Raw genomic sequence first — 27665 nt, 5'->3', positions numbered from 1 at the left:
CGCAGAAGAGGTTTACCAGAATTGTTCCAGGGATGAGGAGCTTCAGTTATGAAGATAGATTGGTGAGGTTGGGACTCTTTTCCTTGAGGAAAAGAAGGCTGAGAGGAGATTTGATAGAAGTATTCAAAATCATGAGGGGCCTGGTCAGAGTGGGTAGGGAGAAGCTGTTCCTACTTTTGAAAGAATCGAGAATGAGAGGGCACAGATTTAACATAATTGGTAAAAGAAGCAAATAAGAGAAATATGAGAGAAAGGTTTTTCACACAGTAAGTGGTTAGGGTCTGGAATGCACTGCTTGAGGATGTAGTGGAGGCAGGTTCACTCAAAGCATTCAAGAGGGAATTAGATGATTTTTTGACAGGAAACAATCTGCAGGGTTACAGGGAGAAGGCAGGAGAATGGCAGTAGATGGATTGATCATTTGGAGGGCCGGTGCAGACACGATGAGCTGAATGGCTTCCTTTTGTGCTGTAACAATTCTGTGATTCAAGGCGGGTTGGTTAGAAAGTCCTTCTCTATTCTCTGGAACTTTGTCCCTGTTGTAATAAAAGCAGTTCGGCCCGATAGCCCTTGCCGCTGACATCCCCTTATCCTCCCAGCCACTCCCCATTCCCCTTCTTGGCCTCTATGCTAACTCAACGCCAACTCATGCTCCCATCCACTCCCCATGGCCCCTCTTACCTTCCATGCCAACTTGATGCCAACTCGTGTACCCCACGAACGCCCCAAGTTCCATCACATCCTCCATGTCAACTCATGCCCCTTGCCCAGCCCACTAGAGCTCCCTGGGGTCTTCCCGACTGCACAAAGTTCAGGCCCATGAAGTTAAATGTTATTGAGACAACAACAGAAATAAAAAGTGCATTTTACACTGTTACTGAAAGTCAAGATCTACCTCACTGAATGTATATAATCATTGGTTATTGCAACGCATGTAGTTTTGATAAAAATTATTTTAAACACATAGGGCAAAATATTTAGCTTGGCGAGCATGCGTCCGACCCACTCGAGCATGAAATAACGCACGTTGACATCGGGCGACTGTCCTGAAGTCAACGCGCAGTCGCACGATATTTCGGTCGGCGGGCATGCGCCAGAGTCGGCAGCGCATCCGCTGACAATTAAAGGGCCTGTTAAGGCCATTAACAAGGTTATTGAAAGAAATTTTTCACTGCCCGTTCAACCTTACAGTTGGCGGGCAGGCGAAAAGGCCAAGCACTTTTTAGGAATCCTCATCCACAGGCGGGATGAGGTTTCCTGAAGCAAATAAAAATAAAACAAAAATGTTAAAACTTAATTAATAACATTTCCCTGCTCATGTGACAGAGTCACATGAGGGGACATGTTTCATAACATTTTTAATATCTTTATTTTTTTTTGAAACTCTTCATCTCCCTGAGGTAGGCCTCTGCCTCAGGGAGATTATCAAGCATGTAGTCACGCACATGCGCGAAGTTTGCACTCACCCTGCTCGCCCTCCTTCCCCCATCCGCACAGGCAGCGCTCGTGTTTCATGCTAGGTGGGCCTTAATTGGCCCGCCAGCGTGAAATTGCCTTCTGGCCTCGGTCGCCGGCGGCAGTCGGCTTCACAACCGCCCCCACCATGCCCACCCGACAAGGACAAAGTTCCGCCCATAGCATAAATTATTGTTATGAGATAGAACTGAGATACTGGACTTATTCCTGCTGGAATAGAGAAAGTAGGAGATTGTTTGGAAGTTGTTCAAATTGACAGTTTTAACTGAGTGAATAAGAAAGGACTATTTACTCTGGTTGAGGAGGTATCATTTATCAATATTAAAGGAGATATCAATATTAAAAGAATATTATCAGAACATGTTAAGTATTTATCTGCTAGTGAGGCAGAGGAATCATCAATTTAAAACTATAATTGCAATTAAGGAGGAAGGTTAGAAAAAATTTCTTCACATTGAGTGTTGATAAAGGACAAAATGCTTTGTCACAGGTAATGACTGAAGAAGGCATTATTGCACCTTTTAAGGGAAAGTTGGGTTAATATTTGAATCAGAAAATACACAAAGATATGAGTAAAGAGTGGGATTAGTTATATTATTAAGCCTAATGGTTAGCTGATTGTTAATTCCAATTTCTGCTAGGTATGGAAACTCCTTGTAGGATATGCAGTACATTTTATGACTGATTTCACTTGAATTGATTTAAATTTGTCCAGTTCAGATGTCAGTTAATTTATCAGTAAATTAGTGTGAAGATGATTCCTGTCATTGGCTAATGAAGATTTTTGTCTTTTTTTTCCTTCAAAGTCTCATTCACCTTGTGGAATCATCCTTATCTTACTTTCACTTCATTTTCTTCCAGAGAAAATTTTATAAACTTTCCTATGCCAAGGATGGTGATAGTGGTTTTGGGGGCATTGTCTGTAAGGTATGATTCTGTGAGTACAACTGTGTTCCGCTGTTGCTTGACTAGTCTGTTGGATAGCTCTCCAACTTTAGCACAAGCCCCCAGATGTTACTAAGGAGGACTTTGTAGGGTCGACAGGGCTGGGTGCACCATTGTCATTTCGGATGCCCAGGTCGATGCTAGGTGCCATCCAGTTTCATTCCTATTTGAAATCCTTTTGTAACACAGGATTGAAACATATGGAATACATAAAAGTTCTAGCGCTTAGTTTATTCCATCAACATCAAACCTATAAATACATTCATGTAAAAGCTTAAATTAAGTTAACTTTTTTACAATTGATGACTATTGCTCGGCATTCCAAAACTCTGAGAAATCATTGGGAGCTCATGCCCAATCCAAACAGTCCTGAGCCAGTCCACCATTTGCCTTTTGTCGACCAAGGATTTGTGAATGTGAGGAATGAAACCACTGCTGTATTATGGGTTCTTTAGATATGTCAATGATGAGATCTTGAGAGTTGTATATTTAAACATGAGCCATTTATTGTTAACCTCTAACTAATTACAGGTCTCAGGTTACTGTCATGCATGGTGCTGTTGCCATGCAGGTAGGCTGCCCCCACAGTGTTCTTTCTAGGCTGTTCTCTCAGTCTATTATCCTGTGACTCTATGCATCATACCATGAGTGATGCTATTCTCCAGTCCCACATTAACCCTTGATCTGCTGAGTACCTTTACATTACAATGGCATGCAAACACATCGTACAACAACCACAAGCAGCAATGGTAGCTTTGATTAAAGAATCCAACTCTCCATGTTGCAAATGGCAAGAAGTAATCCTCTGTAACCTGAAGTCTTTGGATGCATTTCCAGCAGACTGCAGCACCTCATAGTCAGACAGTCCAGGCATAGGCCTCAGGCCACTCTTTCCTGGTCCTGCTCCTATGCCCACGTTTCAGCCATTTCCACCTCCTCATGGATCTCTACCTTCAGAAGATTTTCCATTCCAGCCTCAGACTCATTGGAGATCATCACCTCATTCAACTTCTTGCACGCAGCACTGACGTCCAGCTGCTTCTCCCGCTAGTGGAGCTCCCTGCGATCCCCCCACTGCCCCTCCCCAGGATCACATGGTGTTCTTTTCCTTCACCAAGCCAGCACCATTAAGCTCCACCACCTCTGCAAGCCTGCCAAAATACCACTCCATAACCCCGAAGAATCCCGGGCGCACATCAACCCTGCACACTCCACCTCCAATGCCACCTGCTGGCCACACCAGACCTGGCTGATAGCCACCATGGCGACCGCAGGCCTCAGTGCCAAGGCCAACCTCCACAACCCCACCTACGCTGAAATGCCCCACAGAGGTCGGGCCGAAGTCGGGGAGACAGCACGATCTACCCATTACACTCTTAACAGCTTAATTACTTACCTTTCATTTCAGTTGACTTCATATTTTGAGTCTGTGTGTAACATCTGTAGATAGCATTAAAAGGGTGGCAAATACATTTGACTATTTCACTGGAATAAGCGTCTGAGGTTCTGTTAGAGATTTAAATTCAGTGAAACCCATTGTTGGACATGGTAAAGCTGCAAATAAGTAGCAGCTATGCTGCTGATGTAATCTGATTGTTGGCTGCTGACAATGTGATTTATAAATAATTCTGTTTATATCAAATTCTACAGTTTTAGTCTTCCCCTCTTTGAACTCTTGTCAGCTGTTATGAAATTATCAGGCAGTCTTTGTTTGAACTGCAAAGCATATATTTCCTGTGGGTAAGCAGTATTTTCTCCATGAAACACCTACAAAAATAGATAAAAATGTAATTTAAAAAAATAGGTGTTTATATGAACAGTAGATATAAATATTACAGAAAACTGAAAAGAGTTACAATGCTAGGGCTATCAAAATCTTAAGCAAGTCAGACTGCAACACTGTTAAACATCGTGTTTTGCAGAGCCATCTAAAGGGCACGAATAATCCAGATACCATAATTTCCTACTTTCCAGGAAAAGGACAATGCACATTTTACTGATTTCAATTTCAGTTCACCATATTTCAGATTTTATTGATTCCACGTCATCTCATACATGTAATCCCACTAAAGCAAAAGCTGTAAATGATGGAAAGCTGAAATTATAAACAGAAAATGCTGGAAACACGGACGGTCAGTCTCTTTACAATTACAGCTTGATATTTAATTCGACATTGTTTGCAGAGCTACTGCTAGTACCAAGCTAATCTGGTTTGAGTGCTGAGTTCACTGCAGTATAGTTTTCTTTGTGATCTAGGCTTCCTCCAACATCTTTTTTTCACTGATGGTCGTTTCCATACATAAGTGGAGATTCCTATGAACTGAAATTTGCATCCTTTATTCTCAATCCCACTGTTTTAGTGTAATCCAGGGCCAAGATTTTGCCCTCATCGGGCGGGCTCGGTGGGGGTGGGCGGGCGTGATTGGGAAGCCGATTGCCGCCCACGATCGGGGCTGGACCGCGATTTCACTCTGGCAGGCCAATTAAGGCCACCCACCATGAAATGTGCACTGCAGTGCTCAGCCCTGCCTGGGTGTGGGGGGGGCGGGGTGGAGATTGAGTGGGGAAATTCACACAGGTACGCACAGGAAAAGCTCCCTGAGGCACAGAGCTGCCTCAGGGAGATGAATATTTTAAGAAATAAAAATAAAAATGTTAAAAAATGCGAAGGCCGCTTGGCCTTTTTGCCTGTCTGCTAACTGTAAGGTTGGATGGGCAACAAAAAATTACATTTAATTGGGACTTTAATGGCCTCAATAGGCCTTTTAATTGCCGTTAGGTGGGCTGCCAACCTGCGCGCGCACCTACCGACCGAAATATCGCGTGACTGGGGCGATGATGTCAGGACGCTCGCCCGATGTCATCATGTGTCATTTTACATTAGCTCGGGCTGGGCATGCGCCCGCCTGCCAAGGTAAAAATTCTGGCCAAGATGTAACAATTAACCCTGAAGATAAATTGTTTACTAGAGAAAACAGTTCACACACTATCTGTCCTGTTATCATAAGACAGAAAATATAACAATGTCAGGCTTCTTTACATAAGCTAAACTGCTTGTCAAATTTACTTGCTATTAGAAAAAAAACCTGAATCAACAATGTAGGCAAAATACTAAACAGCACAATACTTTAATAAGGAAGTTGACAAGGATTTAAATTATCGTTTTGGAAGGTTGCTTTCAGTTTCTCACACAACTTATTATGCTTGAGAAATTTATTCAGATAAACCTTCTCTTGTACCTTGGTGCACAGTATGTATTCCCTAGTTAATTCTTTTGAGATGAGATATCTGTAGGCCTGAATTTTTCCCTTGGTGGGCTCGCACGATTGGCGGGCCCAGGAGCGATCGGAGAGGAACGGGTCTCTCATGAAGGTAAGAGTGCAGTGCACAGAAGTGAGAGTTTTGGATTGTGCAAACGTTCTTGTGTAGTCTCATCATTGCTGGGAGCCTCAAAACTGGAGTCCCAATTGATCATTGAAAGATGATGGCACCATGACGCAGATCTCCACTGTCTCACCAGGGTGCCTGACATGCACAGTGACAGTGTGATGTCTTAAGCTAATGACGTGTCCTTGTTCTCCCTTAGGTTTGCCAGCACACACTCATATGCAGGACAAGAGCAGAATGTTTTTATGGCTCCTCTTCCTCTTCAGGAAGAGCGGCCCCTGATGCTAGAGGACCACCAGGCTTCACCTGCATCACACCTGCTCTCTGTACCAGGCACCAGTGCAGATACCAGCACCTCAGTGGGCATTATGTCAGTGATTAAAATGTCAGTGCACAGCAGTGATGGCACTTCACATTCACTTGAGGAGCAGGCAGAGGCAGAGAGTGCCCAGGGTACCGGCAGTCGGAGGACTGGTGGGGACCAGGACGATGCTGAGTCGGTAGCAGATTATAAGCCCCTGGAGCCATCTATTAGGTGGCAGATGCTGGTTGCCCAGCGGGATGTACGGGAAGATCTGGCAAAATCCATGAAGTTATGTGTGCCATGGTCTCTGTTGCGGAGCATAAGCACTGTATTGACCCTCATCGCTGAGCGCACTGCCTCCTCCATTGAGAGAGTGGAGACTCTCATGGAGAGGCAGCTCCAGGGACAGAATCAGGTGTCCTGGGGTTGCGCTTGGACCTGCAAGCCCTCACACAGGCAATAACTTTAGGTGGTCAGTACCAGTTTGGGAGATGGATGAGGCACCCAGTATCCCAGCTAGGTGCCCGTCCATCAATGGCGACCTGCGTGTTGTCTCTGCAGGCTCCTCTCAGGGCATACTGGATGACAGCAGCAGCTCCTTCGCCCCTTTGCCAGTGACCATGGCATCTGATGAGGCTGCGATGACTGGGGAGATGCCAGCCTTGGCACTGGCCGCTCCCTCCCAGGTGGGGCCAGTACAGGCTCCACTGGCCAGAGGACGACCACCCAGGTCATCAGGGACAACAAGACAGCAGAGTCAGCGGGCTGTCTCCAATGCTGCTACCAGCAAGGAGGGGGGAGGGTGGTGGGGGTGGGGGGGGGGTGGGGTGTGTGTGGTTCGGGCACCAGAATGTAGCACTCGTAAATGTAAGTTTAAGGCACCATGAGCACAAGAGGGATTGTTCACGAGGGATCTTCTGTTCTGCCACATTTTGTTTATATGTTTGCTGGTGTGCACATTAACACCAGAGATGGTAATGTTAATTTGTTTTGAGTGTCAAAATTACATAAATTTTGATATTGTCTAAATGGCCTGATTCTGCTTCATCTTTTATTTTGGTACAGGGTATGCCAGTATGTAATGCTGAATATGAATGGCTTTAAACTTTATTGCACAGGCACTGAGTGGACTTTGGGTTCAAACAAAAGGGTCATTTCAGACACCCGGGATGGAGGCGGCAGCCCTGGCATGAGGTGGAAGCAGATCTTTGGTACTCTAGCTGAAGGAGTGTTGGATCAAGTTGTTCCTGCTGTCCTTGCCTCCCTGGAGGTTTCAGAGGTCTGCCTCCATGCCCTCAGCGTTCTCCTCACTGTGCTCCTCTTCTGACTCACCACTGGATTCATCATCTGTGGCCTGTGGAGCTGTGTCAAGATCCTCTTCCTCCCGTGGTTTCTCCCCTTGCCAATGCCAGATTGTGGAGAGCGCAGCACGCAGCCACTATCAGTGACACCCGCTCTGGGGGGTATTGTAGTGCTCCCCCTGAATGATCCAGGCATCGGAAGCACATCTTCATAAGACCTATGGTCCTCTCTATCACCGCCCTTGTGGAGGCATGACTCCTATTATAACGCTGCTCTGCCTCAGTTCTTGGGTGTGGGAGAGGCATCATAAGCCACTTTCTCAACAGATAACCTTTGTTGCCCAGCAGCAATCCCTCCAGTCAGGCTGGAGCACAGAACAGCCTTGGCACCTGGAAGTGCATGAGGATATAAGCATCATGGGAGCTGCTAGGGTACCAAGCACAGAAATTGCAGAATCTGCATCTTGTTGATCACACACTATCTGCATATTCATCAAGTGGAATCCCTTCCTGTTGACAAAGGCACCCGGCTGACCTGCTGGCGCCTTGATGGCCACATGTGGGCACCGATGGCACTCTGGGCACAGGGGAACACAGCAATTGCTGAAAACCCTCTGGCTCACTCAGCCTGGCTGGCCTCGTCCATACAGAGATGAATAAATGTCATTACTCGCCTGAACAGAGCTTCTGTCACCAGCTTAACGCAACTGTGGACAGCTGATTGGGAGACTCCACATAGATCCCCCACTGAGCCCTGGAAAGAACTGGAGGCATAGAAGTTGAGGGCCACTGTGACGATCAGAGACACTGGCACAGGGTTTCCACTCACAAAGTCGAACCTGACCTCAGGCCCAATCATCTGACAAATGGAGATCACGCTCTCCCTGAAGAGGCGGAACATCCTTCGGCATTGCACCTCAGACATATTGAGGTAGCTGCATCACTGCCTCTAAATCCTGTCAGCAGGATAGTGGCATCTTCTGCAGCCCCTTACGCCTTGGACTTCCTGCTGGCCCTGCGTCCCTTGTGCCTGTGCCTCTCCTCCCACAGGTCACTCCCCTGGAAGCTGCATTGGGCCACCTGGCCTCCTCTCCCTTCTGCCCCTCTCTTCCTCCTCAGAGGAAGTGCCTCCAGCAGAGACAACAATCCCCATTACCAGGGTCACAGAAGGCTGTCTGATACCTGGAAGGATCCATGCGGTCAAAATTCTCCGGGGGCCTGGAGGCACCAATGAGCCCTAAAATGTAGCTCAGAACAGAGGTGAAGTTGTCAAGTTCAAATAAGCAACCAGCAGCAAACTATTTCCTAAACTCCTCACTACTCACAATGACAATGCTGTGGACCCTTCTTATCCAGCCCTTGGATGAGGTTTTTGCAAAAAGTGGGCTGCCTGCCTGCCCTTTTTGCCCGTGCGACGAGCGCAAAATCACAGGGGCAACGTATTGGGATCAATTGCCTTTTTAATGGCCTTAAGTGGCCTTTAAATTGATAGTGGGCACGGCTTCAACACCCGTGAGCGCCCGCTGACCTGAAGATTGCTCGCGTGCGGGATGACATCGGGACGCTCATCTGACATCAGCTCACACGATTTCGCACCCGATCGGATCGGGCATGCGCCTGCCCATGAGGCGTGAAATTCTGCCCATAGAATACCTGACCCACAAACATCCTTGGAGCCCAGCACACCTGGAAGTAATGGATTTGTTTTCCATATTTCCCTGAACCTTCAGTAGCTTTGCCATAATAGTATTGCACTGAGAGACTCGCTATTCAAATACATGCAATGGTGTAAAGTTGCTTGTGGGAAAGACCAGAACGAAGAGACACAGTTTTAAAACATAGGCTCTCCCATTTAGATGGAGATGAGGAGAGTTGTTTTTATACCTCAGAACGTTGTTGCTCTGTAGAATTTTCTTCCCCAGAGGGCAGTGGAGGCAGGGTCATTGAATATTTTTAAGGCTGAGTTAGATTCTTGATTGACAAGGGAGTGAGAGGGTGTAGGGGGCAGACAGGAAAGTGGAGTTGAGGTCACAATCAGATAAACCATGATCATATCAAATGGAACAGCAGACTCAAGGGGCTGAATGGCCTGCTCATGTTTGTAATTCATATGTTCTTATTTTTATAAATGATAGATACATGCCAGGAAAAGTTAAGACTTGTCCACTCAAGTGCAAGTATTAAAGCTGTGGTAAGACATAATTACTGCCAAGTAACCTTTCTGACACCGAGAGTGAACTTTTACAAGAGTGAGGTCCCATTTCTTCAGATTTTAATTGTTGTTAGAGATATAAAAGAAGAAAATGTTATGTTTTACTTTTTTCTTTCTGTCTCTTGTCTTAATTTCTTAACTCACATTTTTCTTTCTTTTTACCATGCATTCTGTACATCACTTGACATTAAATTATCTACCCTAACTGACACTTGCTGGTTTAGACTCTATAGACTAGATATTACACGTTATGTGGCTGGGATGGGTGCAGGGTTTCATATGGGAAACTTGGAAGTCCAGGTTTCCCAGCATTTTAACTCCGTAACTTGTGTCTTTTGTAGTTGACACGTTCCCCTCCTGGAAGTCAGCCCAGCTTACAGGCTTGGTTTCCAGTCAGGCAGGGAGGACTGTAGGGCAGATCATAGGGGGTTGTCGTATGAGTGGGGTTGGGGGAGTGGGGGGGTGGTGGGGGGAGGTGGGGGTTGGTAGGAAGGTGAGGCGGAGCTGGATGGGGAAGAAATGGAGGGGCTGTGGTCTCATAGGAGGAAGTTTGGGGGCTGGAAGAAAGCAAACCTGCTCCCCCTGGCCTACTAGCAGTGGTGTTAAGAGACTTAACTTCTCCCTAAATCTGTTCTCACCTCAGTTCAGCTCATGGGTTTCTCCGAGGTCTGGGAAGCCTGGTCAGTGGCTGCATCTACAAACAGGTCAAATCAGAGCTTTCCAGGCTAATTTAAATATTTAAATTGTCAGATGGCCAGCTGGGTGCAGGTTGGCAGCCCATCCCTTTTGTGCCACCTTCACTAAACCCAGAAGCGGGCAGGCTGGAGGTAGGTACTGGTCAGAGTTCAGGTTTTTAAAATTTCAGTTCTGATATGATCCTGAACCACCTATTTTTGGGTGTGAAAATTTAGCCCTGTGTGTCTCAGAACTGATTTGTGAATCGGATTGGTTAAGGGGGCCCAACATTGCTTGTGCTATTCACACAGGTCCCAGATCCCCTGTAGTGGGCACCAGGCTGTTTAATTCTCTAATTACCTCCAGTTCCAGTGCAAAAACGCAGAGAAATTCTGTTGGCATGTGTAAGATTAATGAATGGGTAGAGTCATTAATTTGTTGTTGGCTGCAAAATACTGGCCAACATAAAGAGGCTTAACATCTTGAAAGTTAATGGATTAATAGTCCATAATACCTCTCCATTCGATTACACTACTTTGAAGGATGGCAACAATCCAAAATTATGCATTGTGCTGATGAAGGTCAAGTCGGTTGGTTTATTATTCATGTTTCTCCAGCAAAGTTAACACTTTATTAACTAATATGTGATCAACAATTCATAATTCCTGCAGAGGGTCTCCAGTCCAACATTTAGCATTTAGCAAAAAAGCTTTCATTTTAGATCTTGTTGAATCTGTAGAACAACAAAGAAATCTATATTTTTGTCAATCTCGTATCAATACGATCAAAAGTTGCTGTAGAACTAAGTGCAACATAACATCCAGCTTAGGCCTGCAGTCTGTACCTTTATAACCTCCAATTTAGCTTGCTGCCACAAGTCATACTGGCAAACATATTAGATTAGACTCAATGGTTCAGCGCTGAGAGGTACGATTTTCCACTCTCTGTGTGAACATATCAAGGTGCTTTCACAATTTGCCCATGAGTAACCAGGTTTCACCAAGACGTATCCACAATTATTGCCAGGCATGATCCACTTTAAGAATGTTCCTACATTCTTGGACAACTACAATGCCAGTTTAAAATATTAAAGAGGTTTGGTATACGTGGATTAAGAATGTAATGGAAAGCCAGGCTTGAAAAGGATACTTTGGAACTCAGATCAGTTTAGCCAAATAAGAAAATATATTTAAGACAATCAAAGAATGATACAGCATTGAAGGAGGCCGCTTGGCCCATTGTGTCTGTTCAGACAGGAGCTTGTTACAAATTTTAATTATATATAAAAAAGTAATATATGAAGATGGGCCTTTCCTGTTTATGCTCATGAATTTGTGATTAACGCTTCAGGCAAACAGAGAAAGTGGGCTGGATTTTGCGTTTTTCTGTGAGGTGAGGGAGAAGGAACAGAAAGTGCATGGTTTGTTTGCTCCCGCCCCCTCCTTCTCAGCTCAGCAAGTCAATGCCTCAGACGGCCAATCAGTAGCGCAGAGGGGGATCCGCACCCAATAGGGAGTTTAGGCCGAGATGCCATGTGGCAGAGTGGTTGTGCCGTGAACAGGAAGTCAGTCACAGCTACAAATTTAAAGGCACCCTGCTCTCTGAATCTATCTTTATTTCTTTTGGAAGGCACAAAATGGTCAATAAATGAAGTCATAAATATACAAATGCTGCCAGCTTCACCAGCAGAATCAGCCACCATCCCATTGGCAAGCATTTTCTTCCATCCTTGTGCCACCTCATCAGAGCTGCTTGTGTTATGAAGAGAGATTAAGCAGTTTAGGCCTATACTCACTAGAGTTAAGAAGGATGAGAGGAAATCTAATTGAGGTACATAAGATGCTAAAGGGGATAGACAAAGTTGATGTGGAGCACATGTTTCCCCTTGTGGGGCATTCTAGAACAAGAGGCCATAGTTTTAGGCTAAGGGGTGGTAGATTTAAATCAGAAATGAGGAGGAATTACTTTTCTCAATCTGTGGAATTCACTACCTCAGAGTGCAGTGGATGCCGGGACGCTGAATAAATTTAAGGAGGAGATAAACAGACTTTTAATTAGTAACGGGTTGAAAGGTTATGGGGAGAGGGCGGGAAATTGGAGTTGAGGCCGAAAGGAGATCAGCCACAATCGTATTGAATGGCGGGGCAGGCTCGAGGGGCTGAATTGCCTACTCCTGCTCCTATGTTCTTATGTTCTTATAAAGCACTCCCAAACATTTTCCCATTCAAAGCCTGAAAATGTAGCTGGCAGCAAAAAATTGCAGACAATTGCCAATTGGTAATTTCGAAACAGCAGACAGGCATCCAGCTTCAGCAGCTGCTAGCCCTGCATAATTTCGAACACAGGCATGATGACATCAGATTGCCGACCCCAATGTCATCACAGTGTATTTTATGCTAGCGCGGTGAGGATGGAAGGGAGGTATAGCCCACCAAATTGCGGCCCTAAAATCCAGTCCAATGTTTATGAATTTAAGTTCTCAATGCAGAGCTTTCCCTCTGCTAAGGACGCATATCAGAAATGAAAGAGCCCTCTTCCATGTCCAGTAAAATGAATGGAAAATCATGGGGAAGCTCTCTCAAATTCCCATTAAGCAATCCTAGAAAATGAAGCACTATGCCAGAAGGATAAATTCAGTCAATAAATCACGTAGCTAAAATTTGCTTTTTGACATGTTAAACTGGGGTGTTCTGCACGCATTTATGCAAATACACATTTGTGGCTTTAGTCTAAAATGTACGGTTAGTGAGGTGAAATTCCTCCTGTTCATAATTTACTGAGAAAATTGCCTCTTTCTTGCTAAGGCTATCAAGGGGTAGAATTATTTTGCACAAAGCCGTAATGCTGAAGAAAATTATTCTATGAGAGGCAGCAGTGGAAACAAGACACACTGACAGAATTCATAATTATACTGATACTGATAGCTATTTAATAAAACATTGGCTACTTACATTTTTTATGATAAGACACAGCACTTGTGCAATGTTGTGTAAGTGTCTTGCTATCAATCCCTTTGAGCCCTGATGATATTTGATAAAGCCTTTCAAACTGTGTGCAGCCTGTTGATATTTTTAGTTCCTCAATATGACTTGCAATCTTGAAAGAAGCTGCTTTCATGACGGGATTACTAAGGATGTCTTCAATACAGTATTTTTGACAACAGACGACTTGTAGACTTGATACTCCCTCTTCTTGTGCTCACTAAAAAGGTTCAGTCCAGACCTTATGGATAAGTTAATAAGTTAATACTCACTAATGCAGTCTCAGGTACCCTCAGGCATTGATAGTACTTTAGTATTTTATATAATCGGGAGCTATGGGACTGGGGGATCTTATCTTGTTAAAATATGTTTCAATGGTGTGAAAATTGTAACCTAGAAACTCTTGTAAACAAAGCAGAGACAAGATATTAGTAAACAATGTTCAAAGTGGATACACTGAGCCAATTTGATCTTATATTAACTACCAACCAACTTGCACAGCAATCTTGAAAGCTTGTGTGAGTTGATGCCAAATCTTATATGCACCTTTACATCTAAACCTTTAAAAGACACATGGGCCAGAATTTTGCCCTCGTCGGGCGGGCTCAGCGGGAGCAAACGGAAGCGGTTGGGAAGTCGACTGCTGACTGCTGCCTGCGATCGGGCCCTGACCACGATTTCACGCTGGTGAGCCAATTAAGGCCTGCGTGAACGCCAGCTGCAGAACGTCCGAGAAGGGGCAGGTGGAAGCGGGGGCCTGTTGGCCGCCTGGTCCAATGATGACCCGGCGGCCAGTTCAAAAATGGTGCAGGCAGCCCCAGGGAGGCTGCCCGCATCGGAGTTGCTGCAACGACATGGCTGCAAACGAGGATGTAGACATCAAAAGGAGGTGAGGTTGACTGGGCACTCAGCGCCCTGTTTTTCCAATGAGCGCCTCGCCGCCCTCCTGGAGGAGGTGGCTGCCAGAAGGAACACCCTTGACCCAAGAGATGGGAGGAAGAGGCCACTGCACCTCACAAAGGGGGCATGTGGGGAGGTGGCAACCTGGATGAGCTGCCATGACATGGTGCACTGCACCTGGGTGCAGTACCAGAAGCACTTCAATGACTGCTGCGCTCAGGAAGGGTAAGTACCATGTTGGCATGGGTCAATGTGCTGAATTGTTTTTTAGCTAGCCATTCCCCATGGAGCTCATGGACTTTAGAGTCTGAGTGCCAACTGTCAATCATGCCGGAGCTGGCCAAGGGGGTGAGCCCTGGCTGCTTGGACTGAGTGCCTTGCGCCTCGAGGGTCACGACTTGGATGAGCCCTGCAAAGTGTTCCTCAGGTGGGGTTGGCCAGGCTGCAATGGCACTGCAGGTAGAGAATCAAGGTTTCTCTGTCCTTTCAGGAGAAGACATCCCATAACAATATTGAGAAGTCGTGGACTGGCAGGGGACCCACACATCACCTCATCCTCTCCCGATAAGAGCAGGAAGCCTTGGAGCTCGAGAGGTGACATGCACCTTGGTCAAGTGGCCATGGTGATGCTGGTGTATAAGATGAATGTAAGACTACAGTGCACTGAGGTGAGAGATTCGGATGCTGCAAACAATCTTGTGTAGTCTCATCAGTGATGTGAGCTGCCAGACTGGATTCCTCATTAATCATTGAAAGACAATGGTACCATTGTCTCCATTGTCTCACCAGGGTACCTGGCATGCACAGTGACAGTGTAATGACTTAAATTAATGACATGTCCTTCTTCTCACTTAGATCTGTCACCAAGCAGCCAAGCACAGGACATCCAGGAGCTACCCCTGACCGCAGAAGGCCACCATGCTCCCCAAGCACCTGCGTCACACCCACTCTCTGAACCAAGCACCAGCGCAGATACCAGCACTTCGGTGGGCATTAGTTCGGCGGCCAGTATCTCGGTGCATATTGGTGAGGGCACTTCACACTCGCTTGAGGTGCAGGTGGAGGCAGAGAGTGCCCAGGGTGCCAGCAGTCGGAGGAATGCTAGGGACCAGGATAATTCTCAGCTGAAGGCTGATGATGAGCCTCTGGATTCATCCATTAGGTAGCAGATGCTGGATATCCAGCAGGGTGTGCAGGAGGACCTGGTGGAGATCCATGAAGGTATGAGTGCCATGGTCTCCACTGTGGAGGAGTCCCTGCGGAGCGTGAGCATTGTGTTGACCCTCATGGTCTTTCCTTTGCACCCAAGATATTGCCTGTGCAATAAAGTTTTGAGCCACCCACATCCAGCATTACATACTGGCGTACGCTGCATACACAAAACAAATGAAGCTTAGTCAGGCCAATAACACAAAAGCAAATGTATTTCAATGTTGGAACTCACATAGTATTGAATGGAACAATATCCAGTGTCGACGGACACACCATTAAAAAAGGGGAAAAAAGTGAGAACAAAACATCACCCATGACCAGTCTCTGACTGAGCACACTGTCTCCTCCATGAGACAGTGGTGACTCTCATAGAGAGGCAGCTCCAGGGACAGAATCAGGGGTTCCTGGGGTTGTGCTCGGACCTGCAAGCCCTCACACAGGCACTGACCTCAGGTGGTCAGTGTCCTTGTGTGAGATGGATAAGGCACCCAGTATCCCAGCTAGGTGCCTGCCCTTCAGTGGTGAGCAGGGAGGTCCACAGCGACCTCACGTTGACGCACAAGCTGCTTGTCATCTCTGCGGGCTCCTCTCAGGACGTTCTGGATGACGGCAGCAGCTCCTCTGCTCCTCTGCCAGTGACCATGGCATCTGATGAGGCTACAGCCACTGGCGAGAAGCCAGCTGTGGCACTGGCTGCTCCCTCCCAGTTGGGGCCATTACAGGCTCCACTGGCCAGAGAACGACCGCCAAGGTCATCAAGGCCAACAAGACACCAGAGTCAACAGGCTGTCCTCAATGCTGGTGCCAGTGAAGGGGGAGCATCTAGACATAACTCCTGTAAACGTAAGTTTAAGGCACCTTAAGCACAAGAGAGACTGGTCATGGGTGATGTTTTGTTCTCACTTTTTTTCCTTTTTTTAATGGTGTGTCCGTCGACACTGGATATTGTTCCATTCAATACTATGTGAGTTCCAACATTGAAATACATTTGCTTTTGTGTTATTAGCCTGACTAAGCTTCATTTGTTTTGTGTATGCACGGTACGCCAGTATGTAATGCTGGATGTGGGTGGCTCGAAACTTTATTGCACAGGCACCGAGTGTATCTTGGGTGCAAAGGAAAGGGTCATTTCTGCAATCCAGGATGGTTGCAGCAGCACTGGCATGAGGTGGTAGTTCTTATTTGGCAGCCTAGCTGAAGGAGCATTGGATCAAGGCATCCCTGGTGTCCCTGCCTCCTTGGAGATTACTGAGGTCTGCCTCCACGGCCTCAGCATTCTCCTCACCGTGCTCATCTTCTGACTCACTACTGGATTCATCCTCTGTGGCCTGTGGAGCTGCGTCAAAATCCGTTTCCTCCAGTGGGTCCCCCCTTAACATCGTCAGATTGTGGAGAGTGCAGCATGCAACCACTATCAGTGACACCTGGTCTGGGACTATTGCAGTGCGCCCCCTGAACGGTCAAGGCATCCGAAGCGCATCTTGAGAAGACCTTTGGTTCTTTCTACCACAGCACTTGTGGAGCCATGGCTCCTGTTGTACCGCTGCCCTGCCTCTGTTCTTGGGTGGTGGAGAGGTGTCATAAGCCACCTTTTTAAGGGATTGCCCTTTTCACCCAGCCGCCATCCATCCAGTAGGGCAGGAGCACTGAAGAGTCTCGGCACCTGGGAGTGTCTCAGGGTGTGCACATGTTGGGAGCTGCCTGAGTACCTTGCACGGACTTACAGAATCTGCACCCTGTGGTCACACACTATCTGCAAGTTAATGGAGTGGAAGCCCTTCCTATTAACAAAGGCATCCAGTTGACCTGCTGGCATCTTGATGGCCACATGTGTGCAGTCGATGGCACCTTGGATGCGGGGAACCCAGTAATCGCGGCAAAGCCCCTGGCTCACTCAGCCTGGCTGGCCTCGTCCGTAAGGAAATGAAGGAAAGTCAATACCCGCCTAACAAAGCTTCTACCAGCAGCTTGATGCGACTGTGGACAGTTGATCGGGAGACTCCACACAGATCCCCCACTGACCCCTGGAAAGAGCCGGAGGCATAGAAGTTGAGGGCCACTGTGACCTTCAGAGCCACTGACATGGGGTGTCCACCTATACAGTTGGAGGTGATCTCAGGCCCAATCATCTGACAAATGGAGGTCACAGTCTTCTTGGTGAGGTGGAGCATTCTTCGACATTGCACCTTGGACACATTGACGTAGCCACACCACTGCCTGTAAACCCTGACAGCAGGATAGTGGCGTCTTCATTGGCCCCTTCTGCCTTGGACTACCTGATGGCCCTATGCCCCTTGTGCCTGCGCCTCTCCTCCCACAGGTCTCCCCCACTGGAAGTTGCATAGGGACACGTGGCCTCCTCTCCCTTCCGCCCCTCTCTTCTTCCTCAGAGGAGGTGCCTCCAGCAGAGAGCACAATCCCTATTACCAGGGTAAGGGAAGGCTGTCTGATACCTGGAAGGGTCCACATGGTCCAAATCCTCAGGGGCCTTGGAGACACCAATGAGTCCTGAAATAACACAAGGAAATGCTAAGAATGAAGCCCCAAACAGAGATTAAGGTGCCAGGTGCCAGTAAGCAACCAGCAGCAAACTATCTCCAAAACTCCTCACTACTCACACTGGCAATGCTGCTGCTACTTTTTATCCTCCCATGGATGAGGTTTTGCAAATTGTGGGCTGCCGCCTGCCCGTTTTGCTCATGTGACAAACGAAAAACTACATGGACAATTGTTAAATCAATTGGGTTGTCAAGGGCCTTAACTGGCCTCTTAATTAATGGCGGGTGCGGCTCCAACTCACACTTGTGCCTGCCGACCAAAATATCGTGTGAATGCAGTATGACATTGGGACACTTGTCCGAAGTCATCGCCCGTCATTTTATGCTGGATTGGGTTGGGTGCGTGCCCGCCTAATGAGCGGTAATTTCTGCCCATGAACTATCCGAAAGGCCTGTGGGGGAATTTCCATAGGAGTTCACTTGTCTGAAATTTTGTTGGGGGAGGAACAGAAATACTAGGTAAACACAATGCTTTCATGGCTATTTCTTGAACCTACACAAACAAGTGGTAGACCTCCCCCTGCCACTCATGGCAATTCACTTCTTTCCACCAAATATCTATTGCATAGAAGCTTTGAGGATGTGGAAGGATAAAAAGCTGGTAATGAAGTGCATAAACCTAATTACCAGTTGCACTCTGGATTTTGATGACCTTTTGTGCTGTGCCACATCCTCTCCATCTTGTGTATACTCCTCATGCTGTGAGGAGGGATGGATTTCCACTGCAGAATGAAGAAAGCCATATTAATTCTTGAGACATTCAATTAGTCATTTTGGAAACCTTCAACAGATTTTTCCAGGCACCCAAAAACAGGATTTCAGAACTCAGTAATGTAGTTGACTCTTACATGCCCTCTGAAATGGCCTAGCAAGCCACTCAGTTGTATCAAACCACTACAGAGTCTCAAAACAGGAATAGAACCGGACAGATTACCTGACACCGGAAACGACAATGGCAAGCTCGGCCCTGTCAAACCTGCAAAGTCCTCCTCACTAACATCTGGGAGCTAGTGCCAAAATTGGGAGGCACACAGGCTAGTCTCACAGACTAGTCAATAACAGCCAGATATAGTCATCCTCACAGTATCATATCTTACAAATAATGTCCTAGACATCACCATCACCATTCCTGGGTATGTCCCGTCCCACCAGCAGGACAGACCCAGCTGAGGTGGCTGCACAGTGGTATGCAGTTGGGAGGGAGATGCACTTGGCGTCCTCAACATCGACCCTGGACCCCATGAAGTATCATGGCATCAGGTGAAATACGGGCAAGGAAACCTCCTGCTGATTACCTCGTGCTATCATCTCTCAACTGATGAATCAGTGCTCCTGCTTGTTGACCATCACTTGGAGGAAGCACTGAGGGTGGAAAGGGCGTAGAATGTACTCTGGGTGGGGGACTTCAATGTCCATCACCAGAGTGGCTCAGTAGCACCACTACTGACTGAGCTGGCCGAGTCCTAAAGGACATAGCTGCTAGACTGGGTCTGCAGCAGGTGGTGAGGGAACCAACAAGAGGGAAAAATATACTTGACCTCATCCTCACCAACCTGCCTGCCGCAAATGCATTGGCCCATGACAGTATTGGTAGGAGTGACCACCACACAGTCTTTGTGGAGACAAAGTCCCGGCTCCACATTGAGGATACCCTCCATCATATTGTGTGGGACTACCACTGTGCTAAATGCGATAGATTTCGAACAGATCTAGCAACTCAAGACTGGGCATCCATGAGGCACTGTGGGCCATCAGCAGCAGCAGAATTGTACTCAAACACAATCTGCAACCTCGTGGCCCGGCATATCCCCCACTCTACCATTACCATCAAGCCAGGGGATCAACCCTGGTTCAATGAAGGGTGCAGGACGGCATGCCAGGAGCAGCACCTGGCATTCCTAAAAATTAGGTGTCAACCTGGTGAAGCTATAACACAGGACTACTCACATGCCAAACAGCAGAAGCAGCAAGTGATAGACAGAGTTAAGCGATCCGACAACCAACGGATCAGATCTAAGTTCTGCAGTCCTGCCACATCCAGTCGTGAATGGTGGTGGACAATTAAACAACTCACTGGGGGAGGGGGCTCCACAAATATCCCTACCCTCAGTGAAAAAAGATAAGACTGAAGCATTTGCTACAATCTTCAGCCAAAAATGTCAAGTGGATGATCCATCTGGGCCTCCTCTGGAGGTCCCCAACATCATAGATGCCAGTTTTCAGCCAATTCAATTCACTCCACTTGATATCAAGAAAAGGCTGAAGGCACTGGATAGTGCAAAGGCTATGGGCCCTGACAATATTCTGGCAATAGTACTGAAAAACTTGTATTCCATAACTTGCTGTGCCCAGAGCCAAGCTGTTCCAGTACAGCTACAACACTGGGAAATACCCAGCTATGTGGAAAATTGCCCAGGTATGTCCTGTACACAAAAAGCAAGACAACTCCAACCTGGCCAATTACCGCTCCATCAGTCTACTCTTGATCATCAGTAAAGTAATAGAAGGGATCATTAACAGTGCTAGCAAGCAGCACTTGTTTAGCAATAACCTGCTCACTGGCACCCAGTTTGGGTTCCGCCAGGGCCAATCAACTCCTGACCTCATTACAGCCTTGGTTCAAACATGGACAAAAGAGTTGAACTTCAGAGGTAAGGTGAGAGTGACTGCCCTTGACATCAAGGCCGCATTTGACAGAGTATGGCGTCAAGGAGCCCTAGCAAAACTGGAGTCAATGAGAATCAGGGCGAAAACTCTCCACTGGCTGGAGTCATACCTAGCACAAAGGAAGATGGTTATGGTCGTTGGAGGTCAGTCATCTCAGTTCCACCGACATCACTGCAGGAGTTCCTCAGAGTAGTATCCTCGGCCCAACCATCTTCAGCTGCTTCATCAATGACCTTCCTTCCATCATAAAGTCAGAAGTGGGGATGTTTGCTGATGATCGCACATTATTCAGTGCCATTCGCGACTCCTCAGATACTGAAGCTGTCCATGTTCAAATGCAGCAAGACCTGGGCAATATCCAGGCTTGGGCTGACAAGTGGCAAGTAACATTCGTGCCACACAAGTGCCAGGCAATGACCATCTCCAACAATAGATAATCTAACCATCACCCATTGATGTACATTGGCATTGCCATCACTGAATCCCCCACTATCAACATCCTGGTGGTTACGATTGACCAGAAACTAAACTGGTCTAGCCATATAAATACTGTGACTACAAGAGCAGGTCAGAGGCCAGGAGTCCTGCAATGAGTAACCCATCTCCTGACTCCCCAAAGCTGTCCACCATCTACAGGGCACAAGTAAAGAGTGTGATGGAATACTCCACACTCGCCGGATGAGTGCAGCTCCCACAACACTCAAGAAGCTTGACACCGTCCAGGACAAAGCAGCCCGCTTGATTGGCACTACATCCACAAACATTTACTCCCTCTACCACCGACATGCACAGTAGCAGCAGTGTGTACCATCTACAGAATGCATTGCAGGAGTTCGCCAACGCTCCTTAGGCAGCATCTTCCAAACCCACAATCACTACCATCTAGAAGGATAAGGACAGCAGGTACATGGGAGCACCGCCGCCTGGAAAATCCCCTCCAAGTCACTCACCATCCTGACTTCAAAGTATATCACTGTTCCTTCATTGTCGCCGTGTCAAAAACCTCGAACTCCCTCCCTAACAGCACTGTGGGTGGACCTACACCACATGGACTGCAGTGGTTCAAGAAGGCAGCTCACCGCCACCTTCTCAAGGGTAACTAAGGATGGGCAATAAATGCTGGCCCAGCCAGCGAATCCCACAACCCATTAATTTAAAAAATATATACATAAATATTCTTATTGTCCGTTCTATCACACTTCTAGTAGTGACATAGGCTTCTCGACCTACCTGGTTTGAATTTAAACAAAATCTTGACAGTTAACTGTTCCCTGGTACATCCTCCATGGCAATGCCTCTACCAATCAGTGTTCACTTGCCAACCAATTAACACTCTCTTGCCATGCAGTATAAATTGTTCTTCTCTTTGCAAATGGTATTCTTGCATCTGTCCTGATGAGTGCAAGATGAAAAGTTTTGATAGCATGTTTCTTTTTTCAACAATGATCAAGTGCTGCACTACCAAGTGATTAATGTAATAAAGGTTTATTACATTACTTATTGTTACCTGGAAGGATCCAGACACACAGAAATTCAAGGTTGTGGTGGCTTTGACTGGTACTCGCAATGCTGTTCTCCTGGTCAAAGTGTTTTGCAGGTCTTCAGTCAACATATTTTCCTAAACACTTCTTATTGAAATACCTTCCGAGACAGTAACAATCAGAAAACTCTAAATAAGATGTTGTTAGTCTATACAGTGTGGTGAATAGGTTTGGAAGCATAGAGAATAAAGCTTTGTCGTTGGACCAAAATAGTGAATCAGTTGCCAGTTTTACACCTTTTTTTGATTTCCTTTTCCCATTGAAGTCAATCAGTCGGCTGTACAACAGGCAGCTGTTACACTCTCACCTTTTTGACCAGTGGTAAAAGTTGTTATGCTCCCCTAGAACCTCAATCTTCCCTCTGCTATATCATCACTCTTCTCCTCCTCTGATAGCAAAAGAACAGAACAGAAATTAGGAAATCCAGAGCTGAAGAGAATGAACAGCAAGTGTCTGGGCAGAACCTCCAAAGTCATAAAGAAATCACTAGAGTGACAAAATAACAACAACCTTCAATAACAGTCTACACAATGGTCTCCTTAAAGTGGCTGTCTCTTCCTGTAGCTCATACTGCTACTTACATTGAGGTGCAATTATTTGGGAAGAAAAAAATTGCATTTATATAGCGCCTTGAAAATTCTCAAGGCCTCTATAATACTTCATAACCAATGAACTATGTTTGAAGTGTAGTAACTGCTGTAGAAAAATGGATCACAGGGGTTAGCTGGGTAATTTTGACTTCATTTGTATGAGGTGGATTGTCCTCCTGGTGAGTCTTAGAGGAGGCCAGCAGGTTTTTGGTAGAAAAATTCAGATGCAGCTTTTTGGAGGCAGATTTAAGGCACTTACCCCTAAAAATTCATTTTATTACACTTACCAGCACAAATCCATCTCTGTGTCTGGGAACATTAGGACAGTCCTGGTATCTAGAAAGTGCTGGATTTGCAGTGTCAGCGATTGTTAGCTCTGAAAGCGGTCTGTGATGTTGGAGTATGGGAGAGTCTAAGGAGGGGTTTCTGGTGTCTAGTAAACTGCTGATTTATTTTGGAGCATGGTGAGGGCAATATTTAGCAGCATTGGGGAGTTGCTGGAGCAAGTGGAGTAATTAGTGTAAAAAAATCGATCAGAGAGTTTAGCCAGGCCCTTTTGGCTTAATTTATGTGAGGTGGATTGTCCTCATGGTGAGCCTTAATAGCCTCTAAAAATCCATTTCTTTGCATTTACCAACTTTGATGAGAGCGACTATCTGCCCACTGATCTTGGCTCTTTCAGACTATGAAACACATAGCCATCCTGATTGTGCTCATTCAATTTTCATCTGCTAACTGCCTGCACCCTCAGATACTTGCCCACTTTCTTGGAAGGGACAGTTACTTTGTTTTACTCTTTCAATATAAGTTTGTCCAGGCTGTTTTATCATATTCCTAAATTTCTGTCTATATGCTTCAGGAACCAACTCATATGCACTCAAAATAGCCATTTTTACTGCATCATAATTCACCGATACTTCTTCAGACAGCGAAGCATATACCTCATTTGCTCTATCCACCAACTTAGACTGAAACAATAACATCCAGTTTTCCTGTGGCCATTTCATCTGTTTAGCTATCTTCTCAAATGAAATAAAGAATGTTTCAATCTCTTTTTCCTCAAATTTTAGAAAAGCTTGTACAAATTTAAACATTTCCCAATGGGTTCTACTCTGGAGATAAGTCCTTCCTCACTTCCTGGTGTCTTTTTTTTAACTGCCAACATTTTCAATTGGAATTCTCTCTGTCTTTCTTTTCCTCTTTCCTCCTTCACAATTTCTAACTCCCTTTCCTGCTTTCGTTCTCTCTCCTGCCTTTCCACCTGTTCCCTTCGGAATGCCTGTCTCTTTCCTTTTCTTCCAATTCAATCATTTTCATTTGTGACTGAGTTTGAGCCCATTCCAATGAACCACCCCTTGGAGAACTCTGTCTTTCAGGCATTCCTTCCAATTTCAAATGTTGTGTTATCATTTCAATTATGTCTGATTTCCTAGCCTCTGCTGGTAACCCCAATTGTAATTCATTTGCCAACTCTGTTAACTTACTTTTGGTTACTTTTTGTAACACAATCAGAGTTATATCTTCTATTTCCAAAAAAAGAATTAGCCATGGATACAGCCATTTTTGCAGTCTCGCCACTTCAAAATACCTCACATCCATCCCTGAATTCAAAGTGCTTCTCATACTCATAGCCTTAAGATTCACCAATTCCAAAAAGCTAAAGGAAACCCAAATATATCCCGCCAAGAGCCCCCAATTATTATGGCACAGCCAATGGTAAAGGCTGAGTTGCTCAAGTCTTTGAGGGAAACTTGAAACAACTGCCATAACCCATTTTTTTGCAATTTGTATGTTTCGAGATGCAGGCTTTGAATTCAGTAGTAATAAGACCACCAAGTCTCAAGAGGTTTTTTATAAAACTAAATTAAACATTTATGAATACAAGAAAGATTGTAAACACATGCATAAGTCTACAAAATTACTACTATAATAACTACAAAAATCCCCTAATTAGTTTGACTCTCAGTTACACCCCTGTTAAGGTAACATTAAAGTCATCAATTTAAAATGACCCCAGGCAAAGCACATTTGACTTATGAATTCAAAATGAGGTTCCTTGCAGACACGGTTGCAAGCATACAGGATGGTTAGGTCTTAAATACCTCTGCCTTACACACACAAACTCCTTTCTGTTTATACCTAGCTTTTCCTTTGAATGTAAATTTTTCATGATATCACGAGGCTTGTAAAATTACACCTCCTAACAATAATATTTTCATCCCACTAATTTTATTAGTAATATAAACACATTGCTTGGCATCTCCCAGCTAGGTGCAAGACTTTACTCCCACTCTCGAATGCTTTATTCAACAAATGCAAATGTACACCCTTAACACCTGTGTTTCTAAACGTCCCCATGTTCATCCAATTACCATTTCAAATCTACTTCTTTCATATATCAAAGCACCCAGACTAGCTGGTTTTAATCCAATTAAGACACACACACACACACACACACACACACACATAGACAGACACTACTAAACTCTATTTTAAAAAATAATTTCCAAAAACATTGTAGGCATTAATCTCTTCATGACACCAAGAATAACTCTTGATAGTAATGGAAGCTATGAGCCAGTGGGTATTGGGAATTATTTCACAATGGCAACACAATCATGAAAATTAGTTGGATCATTGACTTTCTTCTCCATGTGCTTCCCGCCAGTCACAATTGTAGAAGAGGTTGTTCAACATGATCCGTTTGTTTGTAGAGTCCTTCTCTAATGATCAGATCATTGATTCTGACTTGTTTAAAGGCATCTGATTAATGAAGTGAGAGAAGGCAGACATTGAACAGCAGGCACAAAGGCCCAAAGTGTTACCTATAGCACACTAGTTTAGACTGCTCCCAATAAGCCTGGAATTATATAATGTCAGCATTTAGCAACGTGCATTTGATTCCTATTGATATTACAACCCAAATATATCAGACACCTAAAATGTCAGAAGCAGGCATGCTTTTTAATACAGTTGTATTTTCTTCAATGTAACTATTGCTGGCATTTTTATCAAGTATTATGAGTTATGCCATCTTAGTTATGGTGGTAGAAGTACCATCAGCAGTTCAAGGAGAAGGCCCATGTAATAAACTTGGAGTGCAGGACGGGTTTCTTGTAAGAAACAGTAAACTTTATTTACAGACTCCAGATGAAGCTAGAGATGATGCTTGTTCCAAGACCAAGGCTAAAAAGCTCCGTCCTAAGATTCCTCATGCTTAGGGCTGATTCGTCTGTACAGTCACATGATCCCCATAACAGTAAGACATGTTTTAACTTACAATTATTACATTCCTCCTACTTTAATTTTGTTTTACCCTGTTTTACCCTGTTATTTATAAAAATCCCTTAACCCATATCATATATAATTATATACAGTTCATGCAATTATAAATTTAGCCTTTGAGGAGTTTTTCTGATTCAGGTAGAGCGACACAACTCGACAACTGGACATTCTTCCATTGGATTGACTAGAACAGGAACTGCAGCTTTGGGGACATCGCCAGCCAATGGCAGTTCAGAATTATTTACTTCAACAGAGACATCAGGTATGTCTATTCTTTGTCGACCTGGCACCTCAGGGGTCGAAGTTTCGACTTCGATTTCAGGTGGACTAACTGGTTGTCGGAAGGTTTCTCGACTTCTGAGATGATCCACGTGTTTCCTAACAATCCTGTTTTCCTCTTCTACTGATACGATAAAGGTTCGGTTTCAGAAACGATTGTACCAGGGACCCATCTCGGTCCAGTTTCAAAATTTCGTACAAAAGCTGTCTCCCCCACAGCAAACTCTCGACCTTTACTGTGAACGTCATGATTCACTTTCTAACCACCCTGGTTTCTCTCTACATGCCCCTCTAAATTAGGGAATACTAGACTCAATCCTGTACAAAGTCAGTGCTTCATTAGCAATTCAGAAGTTGCTGAACCAGTGACCGCATGAGGAGTTGTGTGATAGCTGAACAAAAATCTTGAAATTTGTGTTTCTAACATTTCTTATGATCATTTCTTCATGCCTGTTTTAGAGATTTGTATTGCTCTTTCTGCTAACCCTTTGGACGAGGGATGATACAGTGCTGTTCTGACCTGTTTCATCCCATTTAGATTCACAAATCTTTGGAATTCAATGCTAGTGAAAGCTGTACCATTATCTGACACAATAACTTCAGGTAAACCATGAACACTGAAACTCCAGTGTAGTTTTTCAGTGGTTGAAAACAATGTAGGTGATCTCACTTCATACACATCCATCCATTTGGAATGTGCATCGATAATCTCAAGAAATATGGTACCTAAAACTGGACCTACATAGTCTATATGTTGTCTAACCCAGGGTCAACCAGGTCGCTCCCACAGATGCAGTGGAGCTGAAAAGGGCAACTTCCACTGTTGCTGGCATTGGGGACAGTGTTTCACCATTTTTTCTATATCACTCTCTGTACCTGGCCACCAGATACAACTTTGTGCGAGCACCTTCATTTTCGCAATACCAGGATGCGCACTATGAAGTTCTTCCAATAATGGTTCTCTTCCTTGCACAGGGAAAATGACTCTTGTCCCCAATAACAATATACCATCTTGACAACTCACTTTGGATCTATGTACAAAGAATGGTTTCAATTCTTCAGGGACTTGTATATTTGACCATCCTTGTAATACATGTTCACAGACTCTTGCTAAAATTAGATCCCGATTTATCCAATTCTTTATCTGTCTCGTGCAGACTGGTGAGGAATCCAGGAAATTAATGCAAGTACTACCTCTTGAGGTACTGGAACATGTGCAATACTGTAAGGCAAAGGGAGACGACTGAGGGCACCTGCGTTTGCTATATGCACACCCAGACAGTGCATAAAAGTGTATTAGTATGCCAACAAAATTAAAGCCCATCTTTGAATTGTAGGATAGGCTATCAGTG

The sequence above is a fragment of the Cetorhinus maximus genome, chromosome 5 (assembly GCF_964194155.1).
Source record: "Cetorhinus maximus chromosome 5, sCetMax3.hap1.1, whole genome shotgun sequence".
NCBI lineage: Eukaryota > Metazoa > Chordata > Chondrichthyes > Lamniformes > Cetorhinidae > Cetorhinus > Cetorhinus maximus.
This window is presented reverse-complemented; position numbering follows the sequence as displayed.